Raw genomic sequence first — 15,177 nt, forward strand, 5'->3', positions numbered from 1 at the left:
TTATTAATAAAAAAAACACAATTCCTAGTACAAAGACTTCGCTTGCAGAATTTTGAACACAGTGACAAATCAGGTCGATTTCTAGCTAACCAGTTAAAAATAAATAGAGAAAAACAACTATATTCAATTCAATTCAATTCAATTTTATTTATATAGCGCCAAATCACAAGAAAAGTCGCCTCGAGGCGCTTCATAGATACAGAGAAAAACCCAACAATCATATGACCCCCTATGAGCAAGCACTTTGGCGACAGTGGGAAGGAAAAACTCCCTTTTAACAGGAAGAAACCTCCGGCAGAACCAGGCTCAGGGAGGGGCGGGGCCATCTGCTGTGATTGGTTGGGGTGAGAGAAGGAAGACAGGATAAAAGACATGCTGTGGAAGAGAGACAGAGGTTAATAACAGATATGATTCAATGCAGAGAGGTCTATCAACACATAGTGAGTGAGAAAGGTGACTGGAAAGGAAAAACTCAATGCATCATGGGAATCCCTGGCAGCCTACGTCTATTGCAGCATAACTAAGGGAGGATACAGAGTCACCTGGTCCAGCCCTAACTATATGCTTTAGCAAAAAGGAAGGTTTTAAGCCTAATCTTGAAAGTAGAGATAGTGTCTGTCTCCCGAATCCAAACTGGAAGCTGGTTCCACAGAAGAGGGGCCTGAAAACTGAAGGCTTCTGGATTTAACAGGAAGCCAATGAAGGGAAGCCAAAACAGGAGAAATATGCTCTCTCTTTCTAGTCCCTGTCAGTACTCTTGCTGCAGCATTTTGGATTAACTGAAGGCTTTTCAGTGAGTTTTTAGGACATCCTGATAATAATGAACTGCAGTAGTCCAGCCTGGAAGTAATAAATGCATGAACTAGTTTTTCAGCGTCACTCTGAGACAGGATATTTCTAACTTTAGAGATGTTGCGCAAATGGAAGAAAGCAGTCTTACATATTTGTTTAATATGTGCGTTGAAGGACATATCCTGGTCAAAAATGACTCCAAGGTTCCTCACAGCTTTACTGGAGGCCAAGGTAATGCCATCCAGAGTAAGAATCTGGTTAGATACCATATTTCTAAGCTTTTCAGCGCCGAGTACAATAACCTCAGTTTTATCTGAATTAAGAAGCAGAAAGTTAGCAGCCATCCAGGTCTTTATGTCTTTAAGACATTCCTGCAGTTTAACTAATTGGTGTGTGTTATCTGGCTTCATAGATAGATAGAGCTGGGTGTCATCTGCATAGCAGTGAAAATTTATGCTATGTCTTCTAATGATGCTGCCTAAGGGAAGCATGTATAGTGTAAACAGAATTGGTCCTAGCACTGAACCCTGTGGAACTCCATAATTAACCTCAGTGTGTGAAGAGGACTCTCCATTTACATGCACAAATTGGAGTCTACTAGATAGATATGATACAAACCACTGCAGTGCAGTACCTGTAATACCTACAGCATGTTCTAATCGCTCTAATAGGATATTATGGTCAACAGTATCGAACGCTGCACTAAGGTCTAGCAGGACAAGCACAGAGATGAGTCCACTGTCAGAGGCCATAAGAAGATCATTTGTAACCTTCACTAAAGCTGTTTCTGTGCTGTGATGAGCTCTGAAACCTGACTGAAACTCTTCAAATAAGCCATTCCTCTGCAGATGATCAGTTAGCTGTTTGACAACTACTCTTTCAAGGATTTTTGATATGAAAGGAAGGTTGGAGATTGGCCTATAATTAGCTAAAACTGCTGGGTCTAGAGATGGCTTTTTGAGTAAAGGTTTAACTACAGCCAGCTTGAAGGCCTGTGGTACATAGCCGATTATTAGAGATAAGTTGATCATATTTAAGATCAAAGAATTAATTAATGGCAGGACTTCTTTGAGCAGTTTTGTAGGAATGGGGTCTAAAAGACACGTTGATGTGACCCTGGAAGAATAAACAACATTTTTAGGGATTTCAATGAAACTCTATATTCACCACAAATAAACCCGTCTAAAAATGAAATTGATCAATTTCTTGACAACGTAACTCTTCCAAAATTACTAGACAGTCAAGCAATGGCACTGGATTCGCCACTGACGCCAGGTGAACTCCAGGAAGCCCTGATAAGTATGCCCAATAATAAAGCTCCAGGTCTAGATGGCTACCCTGCAGAATTTTATAAAGAATTCTGGACAATTTTGGCACCAGTATTCCACTGAATGTTGCAGGAAATCAAGGAAAATGGCAGACTACCACCAAATATCAATTCCGCCAAAATTAGTCTCCTACTAAAACCAGGCAAAGACCCTTTATTTCCCTCAAGCTATCGTCCAATATCCCTGTTAGGTTTTGTATTGTTGATTGTCATTTATGCTTAGAAATATCTACTTATATATGCTTAGAGTTTTATAATTAGTTTTAGATTGGTAGAGGTTTGATCCTTAATAGTCTGCAAACTTTGTGTGCATTCCAGTGTTTTATGGTAGGATAAACGTATCTATATCTGTTTTAGTCTAAGTGCCTTTTGTTTAGATGAACTGTTGGACTTCCAGACCAGCAGGTTTAGGAAAGTCATTTATGGGGTCACACTCTGACCCCCCCCCCCCCCCCCCCCCCCACACACACACACACACACATAGGCAAGGTACTCTTTGTTTGTATGTAGACGTCATATGTTAATGAAGCTATGTATATTCATGTAACCTCAATAAAAGAGCAGTGTTACAGGGGAGCAGACGAGAGCAACTGGGGTCAAGTGAAGGAACGGCGTTTGTCCGGTTTTCTCACGTGCACGAGAAACATGAAGAACTTTGCCTACTTCGTGTCTTGCTTGCTGTGTAATTATATTGTCTTCAACGTTCCAGCGAATAGGTTTAAGCTACAACCCTATCATTAATTGGTCCTTCGAGAGCCGGAGCCCTGGAGTCGACATTCACCAAGGGGAGAAGAGACACGCTGAAAGACTAACGTCAGCCAGGAAGTTCCTGTAGTAAAGTCCCGAGATGTGAGAATTTGTCATCGGGCCGGTGGATTAGCTGTCTGTTTTCTCTCCTTGATGAATGGCGATCGGCGCAATTCGAGGCTATACTACACGCTAAGCAACGCCGAGTAAGTTTAGAGTCCAACACTATAACTGTACGTCTTCGCCGCTCAGTGGGGTGTTGTCCGTGGCTGCTTAGTGGGGCTAAAATTCGCCGTCTTAGTGGGGCGATGTACAAAGCCGCTCAGTGGGGTTTTTTTGTACAGAAGCATTAAGTCGCAGAGTTGCGCAGTTCGAACTTTTTTGGTTCGCCGTCTTAGTGGGGCGAAATGTAGACCGCTTTGTGGGGTCCGCTGCTTTGTGGGGCATTGAGAAGTTCCGTGGGGTCTAGACTGTGCTGGACAATAGGCCTATTTTGTGTTTTTGTTGTGTTTGTGTGAGTGGGTGCGGAGCAGAACACGTGGTCTGTGACACCGGCTGTTGCTGTTATCATGGGTTCCTAAGCAACCAAGAGTGCGTCAGAGGGTGACAGACGTTTATGCTGGACTTTGCTCCTGGCAGCGCAAAGTATTTAAATAAAAGAGAGCAACGGCTCCTTAGCTGCGCGGGTTCACGCGAGCACGGTCGCGCGGGTTTCACGCGGACCTGAGCCGTGCGGTTAATCGCAGGCTTATAAACAAAAGAGAGCGACGCTTTTGTTGTTTTGTTTTCTGCGTGCGGTTTCACGCAGACAGGTGCAGCTCAGTGACTGCGCGGGTACACGCGAGTCCAGGAGCTCAACGGACATGCAGGTTCACGCAGGCTGGGGAAAGTTATAGGCCTATTTTGTGTTGTTTGTGTACATCTGTGTCAGTTGTTAAAAGCAATCTGCATTAAGCTTAGGGTTGCTCAAATTCAGTACAATGACATATGAGATGAAGTAAAATAGGCAAATATTAACTAACTAATGATGTGCATAGAGGCATTTGACCTGTTTGAAAGACTGTCATCTTATTATGAGCCATTGTTGAGATATAGAGCACACCTGTGAAAACAACTAATATGCTGAACCCTGTATGAAACAGCTGAAAACTACTTGATGGAGAAGCTGAATTGAATATGAAAGTGCAAGTCTGTGTGAGGTTGCGTTGTGGTCTCTTCTGAGCTGATGAGCAAGCTACACATTATCAGATCGAGAGCTGTCTGAGAACTCATCAAAGAGAGGGAAACAGAACTATGATAACTATGATAACTGGAGTGTGCAGCGTTTCCGTGAGTTCAGCTTCTTCTTTCAGATGTGCAGCAGTTTTTCTGCATCTCGACTCATGTGTGTAGAGTGTTCATAGCATCAGCATCATGTTTTTGTTTATTTGTTTTGTTGGGTTGAAAAATAAATACACTTGTGATCATATTTATGGATCACCATGGCACATATCATCAGCCATATGATCTATTTACGCAGATGAAAAAAGTGAGTGTGAATGTGTCTGCCGTCACAGTGTTTTTGTGAGCTGTGTAAAAGTAATTGCCTCCAATTGTGAGAGCGGTGATTCTGCAGGTCACCAGCTATTGTAAAGGGAAAAAAAGAGGAAAAAAGAGTTTACATTGTAGATGAAAAATAATCATAGGAAAAAGGTTTTGTGTTGATTAGCCAAGAACACCTACAATCTTATTTTCTGCTTTTAAGAAAGGACAGTTCACAAAAACAGAGAGAGAGATGTGTGTTGATTAAGCAGTGATGATAATAATAAACATGTCTTAGTTTGTCACTTTCAGGTGAAAAGCAGATCTGAATCAATTTTCCACATGCAGCGGTCGGAAGAAAGTTATAGTTTAACATCATTGGAAACGTTCAGGCCAAGTTTCTGGCTAACTTATTTACAGCTCCATGTGTCCCTCAACCTCACAAGCGAGCTCTCACTCCTCACTGAAGACAAGGAATGCAGTTCCAAAGAGCAATAACATGGCAGATAAAGAGACAGCAGCAAAGTCCTGAGCAAAGAGACCCAGCAAGCAGCAGCAGTGTGGACAAACAGCATCAGAGAAGAAGAGCAAACCCATCATCCTGGCTGATTGGATGAATGGCACTGTGTTTCCAACAAGCTGCAACTTCACTGTGCATGTGACAAAAACATTTGAGGAGAACTGAGGAGACTGTTGGAGTTTGACATTTGCCACCTTTGGAGTAAAATGGCAAGAAGAGACAGTGGAACACAGGACAAAGCTGAAGGAGAACTGCCGGCTGTTGGACTGTTAAAGTGGGAGAGGACAACAGAGTGAGAGTAGGTAGAACACAGAGGAGTGCTGGTGTTTAATGTGGGAAATCAAAATTTGGGTTAGCAAACCTGGGGAAAAGAAAACTGACTGCTTAAGTGGGAAAATTGTGAAGGAGTCTGAAACACTGCAAAAAGAAACATATACAAAATCACACACACAAGCAGAACATGCATTAACCCTACTAACACAAACACAAGAGAGCTCATGAAGATTAGACAACATCTTGAGCATGTGAGTCTGTTTACCATCTTGTCCAAGTCACAGTGTGATGAGAAGTGATGCAAAGATCAGTGGACTCATAGCACATCCGTTACAAAATGATCAAATAATAGCAGAGAAGTGTTTAGGAAAGGCAGCTTTAAGAACATGCTCTGCTGGATATGCAGCTCCACAGACATGCATTAAACCTGCCTAATAATACAAACACACATGCAATGAAAATTAGCTTGTTATCTTTCATCAGTGTTAAAATAGTGTAAATTTAACAGACACTTGTTATCAAATGCTGAATTTATCCAATGAAAAAATTGACTCTCTAGGTTGCAGGACAACAGTTTAACTTTTGTGGGAAAAAAGATTCTGGTTTGACCAACCAGTGATCAGACAATAAATTTAGTTGTTGATATAGTAAATTGGGAGATGCTTCCTGCTTAAGTAATTTTTTGTATGAGGGAAATTCTATTTTTGTGATAACAGTTTGAACATGCATTTCTGTTGTCCTGTCAACTTAGTGGGTTAATAGCTTATATGCAAATTAGTTGATCGTTCTTAGATTAATGAAAGGTGATTGAATTCTAGCACGAGTAAATGGGATGTGTTGGAGTTTGTTGTGTGTTGAGTGGAGACTCTAAAACACTGAGTTTCCTGTTTTGATGTGCGAGTGAATCCTGTACCTAGATACACAACTCTGAATACGTCAGAACAAACTTCTTTTGTGAAGTGCATGACAACATGTCACATGTTTTATGATGAAGGGAAAAAGGAAAACTGAATAAAATGGGTGTGTGGCCTAAATGAGTGAAGAGCACAGACCTGGGGATTAAACTCATAGCTAATAAGACATTAGGCTTATGTTGTGTGTTGTGCAGCTGATGGTTGGTTTGGAGTTAATCTAGCTGATGATTTTTCTTTTGTTGTGAAGTTGAGCCTGCCAATTAGTATGATGGTATGATAAATCATGCTAATGGTATGATTTACCCTCCTGAGATGAGGAGCATGTGTCATGACTTAACAAGGCCTTTTTATTTTGATACTTTCACAGTGCACTGAAAGTTTTGTTCGATAATCTCTGTTGAGCAGATCTGCACGATTAGAACAGTGCACTGATTTCTGTTTGTGAATTTCTTTTCTTTAAGCAGATCTGCACGTCGGGAATTAAAAGTGCTACACGTCGTCGAGAAAATTGTTACAAGTGAGTTTCTCCACATTAAAATGGGCTCAGGAGAAAGTCAAGAGTCCCTGCCCAAAAAGGATTCAGCGAGGTAATCCGATCTAAAATTCTTCTTTTTCTTTTGAATGACATCATTTTGCTGAGAGTGGAAACTAAATGCAACGATAGGTTCCACTATCAGCAAAGAAAGAATGAATGCATGAATGAATGAGTGAAAGGGAAAAAAAGCTGACAAAAGCTGACAAGACTTTACTGATGTAACACTACTGTGTGAAGTTAACCCACACCTGACAAAGGTGCAGATGAATCTATGCGTGTTTCTTTTTACAGGAGCAGAAGGATGACAGCAACATTCGAGGTTGCGTGATGATTTAACCTTTTAAATTCAATTCAATTCAATTCAATTTTATTTATATAGCGCCAAATCACAACAAATGTCGCCTCAAGGCGCTTCATAGATACAGAGAAAAGCCCAACAATCATATGACCCCCTATGAGCAAGCACTTTGGCGACAGTGGGAAGGAAAAACTCCCTTTTAACAGGAAGAAACCTCCAGCAGAACCAGGCTCAGGGAGGGGCGGCCATCTGCTGCGACCGGTTGGGGTGAGAGAAGGAAGACAGGATTAAATGCCACTTTCTGTGTCTGTGCATCTACCAGGGGTGTTATTCACTACCTTGTGTTGCTCACAGAGGAAACTGTGACAAAGTGTGTATACACCTGCGCAGCGCTAACATTTGCATTTTCTTTTCTACAGCATTACAGTTCTTCATGTGACTTGATGATGCGATTTATACCAGGACAACTGGTTGATGTTTTTTCCTACTACAGGATTTCTGGGTTTATGTGTGAATAAAACTGTGTTTACAGGTTATGAGTTGGTGATGCTGTTGCACTGTGTTGTTGGGAAAATGTGAAGGTTATTTTGACAATGTGAATAACATGTGAGACATTTCCTGTGTGAAACCAGTGTCATTTCTTTTCACAGTTGCGGATGTGTGAAGTGAAGTGTGAAGTTTGATTTCACTTCCAGATTTTGTTTTCCAGGCCATGATGGTGTGTATGCAGGCTCCAGGCAGAGCCAGGTCTTCAGCAAATTTAATATGCAAAACACACTAACATCTTTTATTGCAGGGTTACGGAGCTACTCCGGCGGAGATGCCCTGATGTTGCCTGGGACATGATCTAGCTAACCTTTTTCTTTAAGACAGGAATCTAGGTTTGATGAGTTGACTCATGGGAGTGTCCATGCGTCAAGAGGAGGGGTCCAGGATTAACATGAAACAATGTTTTTTATGATTGTTGCAGTGATTTGTGTGATTAACAGTTCATTTATGGGTATTAAACCTATGCAAGTGGTGCATCCATGTTCAGATGAGGCTTTGATGGCCTATAAGTGAAGTTCACTGAACTAAAGAATGTGGTTTGATGATTGTTGACATGCTCTCCAAATAGAAGTTTTTCCTCCTAGCAAGGAAATACAGGTGCAGCAGTAATCTCCTGAGAAATCTTCAGAGGCCCATTCCAGGCATAGCTGACAGTCCAGGCCAAGCGAAGGAACGGCATTTGTCCGGTTCTCTCCCGTGCACGAGAAACATGAAGAACTTTGCCTACTTCGTGTCTTGCTTGCTGTGTAATTATATTGTCTTCAACGTTCCAGCGAATAGGTTTAAGCTACAAACCTATCAATCCCTTATAAATGTAGACCTCAAAATAATCTGCAAAGCTCTCTCAAAGAGATTAGAGAAAATAACCCCCCTCTTCATCCTGACCAAACTGGTTTCATAAAAGGTAGGCACTCATCAACAAACGCACGTAGGTTACTTAATTTAATAGACTACGCATAAAGTAAAAACATTGAAACCACAATATTATCTCTAGATGCAGAAAAGCGTTTGAGTTAACTGGAAATTTTTATTTGTAACTTACACAAATTTGGTTTTGGAAACTCTTTCATAAACTGGCTAAGAATATTATATAATTCCCCAACAGCTTGTGTTAGTGATGTGTCCTGTGTGTCGAAGCGTCGAATCGTGTGTCGGGTAATCTCGGGGGCGTTTCTGTGAAGCGCGTATCGAGGCTTGCTTTGATTACGTATGCAGTGACGTTCGAGGCCTCGCGGGCAGTCCGTACCACGTGACTGATTCAGGGACTGGTTCACCGGTTCGCGCCAGATTCGAAATAAAATGGGCAGAAAAACACAGCTGATTTCCCATCACACTGTGTTGTGGAATTGGATTACGTACGTGTTACATAGTTACTTGAGCATTTCTTCTTCGATGGAACCAGGAAGGAAGAGATTTTTTATTTCATTTTATCTCTCCTAATAAAGTATGCACACAGTAATAAATATCACAAATGATAAGCACCATAATATAAATAAACAACACTACAGATCCTATAATCTGATTTCTGTCTTTTAGTTTATTAAAAAGTGAAGCGCCAAATACTAGTTTGTGTCATTATCCAGATGTACATAAGCATGATTACACAGGTACTAGCGGGTTTTGATTATCGATTAAAATCGATTCTAGCTTGGATAACGTGATATCGATTCATTAAAATCCTGAATCGATTTTTAATATAAATATTACTACATTTCAACCACCACCAAACAGCTAAAACAGTAAATGAGAGCAGGTACACCGATTCTGCACAAAGACATAAACACAAAGCGCTGACGCATCACAATCAGTGAGATGTCGCCTTTCTCACCAGACAGCACGGTCGGGGCTGAAAGCCGACAGCTCACTGATTCTAATCTAAGGCATCTGCTGTGATGCTTACACATTAGATAAAGTCTCGAAAGTGTCAGCTTTCTTTTTATAGTTATAAAAATATGCAAATGTACTGATCTATGATCTGAATTATACTATTGACTGACTGTCTGAGGCTAACAGTTACACAATCATACCAAAACTCTGTCCTGATAGTTTCCACTTTCTCTTTTGTATCACACATACTGAGACAATATTCAGGATAAATAACCAAGAAAACAATTTACTTATTCAGTTTAGAGGTTTACACATCATTATAATCACAGAGCCCGCTTCACTTGAATTGTCCACTTGATGGTGCAGTAGAGCAAATGAATCATCACAATGCTTCGAATCATGAGTCGACCAATTGGGTGGAAAGCTTCAGTTCATCATGAGGCTTCATCTCACCATCACTAGCTTGTGTCAGAACAAATGACCAGACATCCTCCAGCTTCTGTCTCCTGAGGGGCACCAGACAGGGATGCCCACTCTCCCCCTCACTTTTTGCAATTTTTTATCGAAACACTAGCAGCAGCATTTACACAGGCTACAACAATTAAGGGCATAAAATGTAAGAACGTAGAACATAAAATCAGTCTCTATGCGGATGATGTGTTGCTTTTTCTCCCAAACTCACAAACCAACCTTTCTGAGGTAATTACTCTAATAAGCTGGTTTTCAAGAGTTTCAGATTATTCAATTAACTGGTCAAAATCTACAGTTCTTCCCATTAACTGCTCCTTCCATAATTCTTCTCCTGCCCCACTACAATCTGGAAATATTAAATATTTAGGTATTAATGTCTCTCCTAAGCTTTCAGACTTAACTAAATTAAACCACATCCCACTTCTAAAGAAAGTAGAAGGCGATCTGACTAGATGGAAATCTCTATCCATCTCACTCATGGGAAGGGTCGCCACTATAAAAATGATGATCTTACCAAAAGTAAATTTTTATTTTTAATGATCCCGAACAAACCATCACAAGATTGGTTCAGATCTCTGGATCTGTATATTTCTAAATTCCTTTGGAAAGATAAACCCCCGCGTATCAGCTTAAAAACGCTTCACAGAACCAAGGATAAAGGAGGATTAGATCTGCCTAATTTTTAACAATATTTCTTAGCCAACAGGCTTCAGTACATCTCAGGATGGTTAAAACGTACCTTCTTAGATGAGCCCTGGCTAGATGTTGAACAGGCACTATGCAGTAATCTAGAGATTTCAGACCTACCATTTATCAGCTCAAACATCAAAAGACATGAATGCTTTAAAAGCATCAACATCAACTCTTCTCTGACAGCATGGTGGGAGTTTCTAAAAATAACGGAGTCTTCATTAATCCCATGCAGACGTACACCTATCTGGAATAACCCTGACATATTACAAAACAATAATATGATTAATTTTCCAGAATGGAGTTGTAAAGGAATTAAATACTTAGAACATATATTAGAAGGAACAGACTTTATTCCATTTGACAGACTAGTTATACAATATGGGATCAACAAATTAAATCCATAGTAAAAAAAAAATTTAACCTCAGTCAAGTTGAATTGCAAACACCAACAAGCACGGTACATTTTCTTACTCCTAAATCCCCCAAATTATTGTCTAAAATATACAGAACACTTTCTAAAATAGATGAATCAATATCCCTTCCTATTGCAAAGTGGGAAGCAGATTTGTCAGTCAGCTTAGACCAAAACTTCTGGTCTCAGATATGCTTAAAAACCTTTAAATTGATTAGAAATCCCAGTCTGCAATTAATACAATACAAAATACTACATAGAGTGCACTATACAGGTCATCGGATGTTCCAGATGGGCTTTACATCTTTCAACAACTGCTCACACTGTCAAGGCAATACACCAGACAATTACATCCACGCTCTTTGGCTCTGTCCACCAGTGCAGAAGTTTTGGCGCGGGATATGTGAAGACTTATTATTAGTGTCTGAAATGTAAAATTCCAACCTCCCCTTTAGTGTGCTTGTTGGGCAAATTGGATGATGTCACTACAGAAACTAATACAGTCCACATGATTTTTACTGCCCTATGCATTGCCAAGAAAACAGTCCTCATGAACTGGAAAAATAAAAAATAATCTCAACTCTAGCCAATATAGAAACCATCTAATATATCACATTAGTCTCGAGACAGCCTCTGCCACCACATTAGATCAATCCCTCTGGGCTCCTTTGATCGGCTCCATCACCTAGCGGGGGTGGGTGGTCGTGGTTTGGTCCTGCCTTCGCCATTGTGGTTGATGTGGAGGTAGGGACAGGCTTAGGGCGTCTGGAGAATCCCTAGGGACGTTATCCCTGGAGGGATTAACCCAGGAGTTGTGGTCATAACCTGGTTAGTGGCTCTGGTTGCTCTTAGTGGGTGTTCTCCTTGTGGCTGTGTGCTGGCGGACATAGGTTACTGGCCTGGTAGCCTGGCTGCCCCAGAGTGGATCCGGGGCAGGCGTGGGGGCTTGGGGTTCGGGGGTGGTTTGCCTCCATGCTAGGGCTCTGGCTGGGCCTTGGGGGCTTAGGTCCTTGTTGGTGTGTCACCAAGGTTGTGGGCGGGTGGGTGCACGGGGGCTCAGCCCTGGTGCAGGGGACGTCTGGCGCATTGGCCTAACTAGGGTGCTCTTCAACCGACAGGGAGTTTTTTCCATCCTTGCAGGAGTCCACTCTGCAGGTGGGGGAGAGCATAGGAGAGGTGGAGAATAAACTTAACCTGGGTGTCTACTGTCTTGTGCAGTCTGGGAGATGATTTAATGTTAGGGTGGGTACAGTTTCCTCTGCGGTGGGGTCGGGTGGGCTGCCCCGGGTCCTGTGGGGCTGGGCGGTCCTGCTGCCGTAGGCCCCGACCTGGATGGGGCTGGGCTTCCTTGCCTTGGTGGGTGCCGAAGGACGGGGGTGCCTACTGGGGTCAGCGGGGGAGCTGGCATCAGAGAGGGCATCTTGCGCCTCCCTTCTTTTCCTCCCCATCCCTGGCTGCCTCCCTCTTCCCGCTCCAACACACCCACCCACACAAGTAGGGCCTTGGGGTGCGGGTGTGTCACCAGGGTGCAGGGGAGGCATTCCCCCCCCCCCGTCCCCTTCTGGCCACCTGTACCTCAATTTTATTCCACAACTTCAAATCACCTCTCCGTGAATCGCTACCTTATCGTGGTGGAGGGGTTTGTGTGTCCCAGGGATCAACCAGGACAGCCCTACAACGTCCAGAGCCTTCAGGAACTCGGGGCGGACCTCATCAACACCAGGGGCTCTGCCACCAAGGAGTTGTTTAACTGCCTCAGTGACCTCGCCCCCGGAAATTGGCGGGTCATTCCCCTCATCCCCAGACTGCTTCCTCCTCGGAAGACGTGTCAGGGGGATTAAGGAGGTCCTCGAAGTATTCCTTCCACCGCCTGACAATTTTCTCAGTCTACGTCAGCAACGTCTGAATAAGGGAGTAAAGAGCGAACGGTACATTTTGCACACATTGGATGACATAACTCCCAAGTTACTTTGGATGCCTCCAGTGGGTTCTGGCAAATACCACTGGACCCCGGCTGCCAAAAACTGACCACGTTCATAACTCCCATGGGCAGGTTTTGCTTCAGATGCCTGCCATTTGGCATAACTTCAGCACCCGAGATCTTCCAGCGGCTCATGAGCACCTTGCTCAAGGGCCTAGATGGGACTGTCGTCGTGATGGACGACATACTGGTTTTCGGGGCGAACAAAGAGGAGCATGACCAACGCTTAGATGCAGTATTACAGACAATCAGGCCTTAAGCTCAACAGGTCCAAGTGCCACTTCGGAAAGAATAAGCTACAGTTCTTCAGTCACATCATCAGTGCGGATGGTGTGAAACCTGATAATGGCAAGGTGGAGGCTATTGCCAGGATGCCCAGCCCCACCAATGTAGAACAACTCAGGCAGGTACTCGGATTAATAAACTATGTTGGAAAATTCCTGCTGGGCCTGTCCACAGTGCTCCTCAGGAGCAAGCATTGAACAAAGCAAAAGCAATGCTCGTGGCTGCCCCAGTACTTTGTTATTATGATGCAGGCCGACCAACAGTTGTCAGTGCGGACGCCAGCAGCTATGGCCTGGGTGCTGCACTGTTACAGGACCATGACGGGGAGTTACGGCCTGTTGCTTTTTGTTCTCGCACACTCACAGACGCAGAGAAAAGATATTCGCAGATCGAAAAAGAATGTTTAGCATCTGGGTGCTACCCATCCGAGACAGACAGCCAGGTCAAGGCATATGTGAGCAACATAGTGACAAGCAAACCTATCAAGTCACATAAGTTGGAGGAAATTCGTAGAGCTACGCAGAGGGACCCAGAGCTTCAAAAAGCAATCATCTTCATCAGACAAGGGTGGCCTTGGAGAATGGCAAAGAGCTTACCACTGCAAGGCTTTTATGCAGCCAGAAACCACCTTTTAGAATCAGATGGTCTAGTGCTCTACCACGATCGCATTGTAATTCCCACAGCACTCAGACCCAGTGTCCTTTACCAATTACATGAAGGCCACCAAGGACTAACTAAATGTAGAGAGCGCACAAGATCAAGGGTGGCTGTAGCTCAGGAGGTAGAGCAGGTCACCTACTGATCGGAAGGTCGGTGGTTCGATCCCTGGCTCCTCCAGTCTGCATGCCAAGTATCCTTGGGCAAGATACTAACCCCAACTTGCTCTCCGATGCATCCATCGGAGTATGAATGTGTATGAATGTCGTTAGAAAGCACTAAGTATAGATAAAGTGCTTGTGAGAATGGGTGTGATTGGGTGAATGAGGCATGTTGTATAGAGCGCTTTGAGTACTCCGGGAGAGTAGAAAAGCGCTATATAAGAATCAGTCCATCAACAGTGTGGTGGCCCAACATTGGACTTCAAATAACACACAAGGTGAGGACATGCACCTTTTGCAGAGAGCACAAGCCTACACAGCGACGGGAACCCCTCGTGACTACTCCTCTGCCCAATGCCCCCTGGCATTGGGCAGAGGAGATCAGATTGCAGCTGATCAGTGCGAGCTCGAGGGTAAGAACTTTCTTGTTGTTGTTGATTATTTTTCAAGAGACATTGAGATTGCTTCCCTTACTACAACAACCAGCAGACAGGTCATTAACAAGCTTAAACACATGTTCGTTAGATGGGGCATCCCATTAGAACTGGTCAGTGATAATGGGACGCAGTTCACATCATCAGAGTTCCAAGACTTCACACTGAGTTATGGCTTCACCCACACTACGTCGAGCCCTCATTACCCCCAGTCAAATGGAGCTGCTGAAAGAGCTGTCCAAACGGCCAAGTACATTCTCAAACAGCCTGACCCCTGCTTAGCCTTAATGAGTTACCACTCTACACCAATTGCAGCAACCGGTGCAAGCCCAGCTCAACTTATGACAGGACGTCAAATCCGCACCACCGTCCAGGTACTTGAAAAGACATTGCTGCCCAGTCCAGTCAATAGGGACACGGTGTGCCAAAGGGATGCTGCAGCTAAGGACTCTTACATATTCTTCTATAACAGCAGACATTCAGCTCGTCCACTTCCTGAGCTTCTCCCAGGCCAGGATGTTGTAGTGAAGCTTGACGGGCTAAAGGGGTGGACGACTCCAGCCAAGGTCACCAGTAAGTCTAAGGAGCCGAGATCCTACCTTGTGGAGATGGCGAATGGGACCGTGACTCGCCGCAACAGACGACACGTTCAGCCTGTCCTGGGCACCGTTGATCCTGAGGAACAGCAGCAGAGCACTGTTCCAGCTACACCGACTACTCCAACTAAAGGGGCGGCTGCTTCCCAAGAACCACCAGTAAGGCAGGCGTCGCCAGGCCCTG

Source organism: Neolamprologus brichardi, chromosome 1, assembly GCF_056152115.1.
Source record: "Neolamprologus brichardi isolate AB-2024 chromosome 1, ASM5615211v1, whole genome shotgun sequence".
Lineage (NCBI taxonomy): Eukaryota > Metazoa > Chordata > Actinopteri > Cichliformes > Cichlidae > Neolamprologus > Neolamprologus brichardi.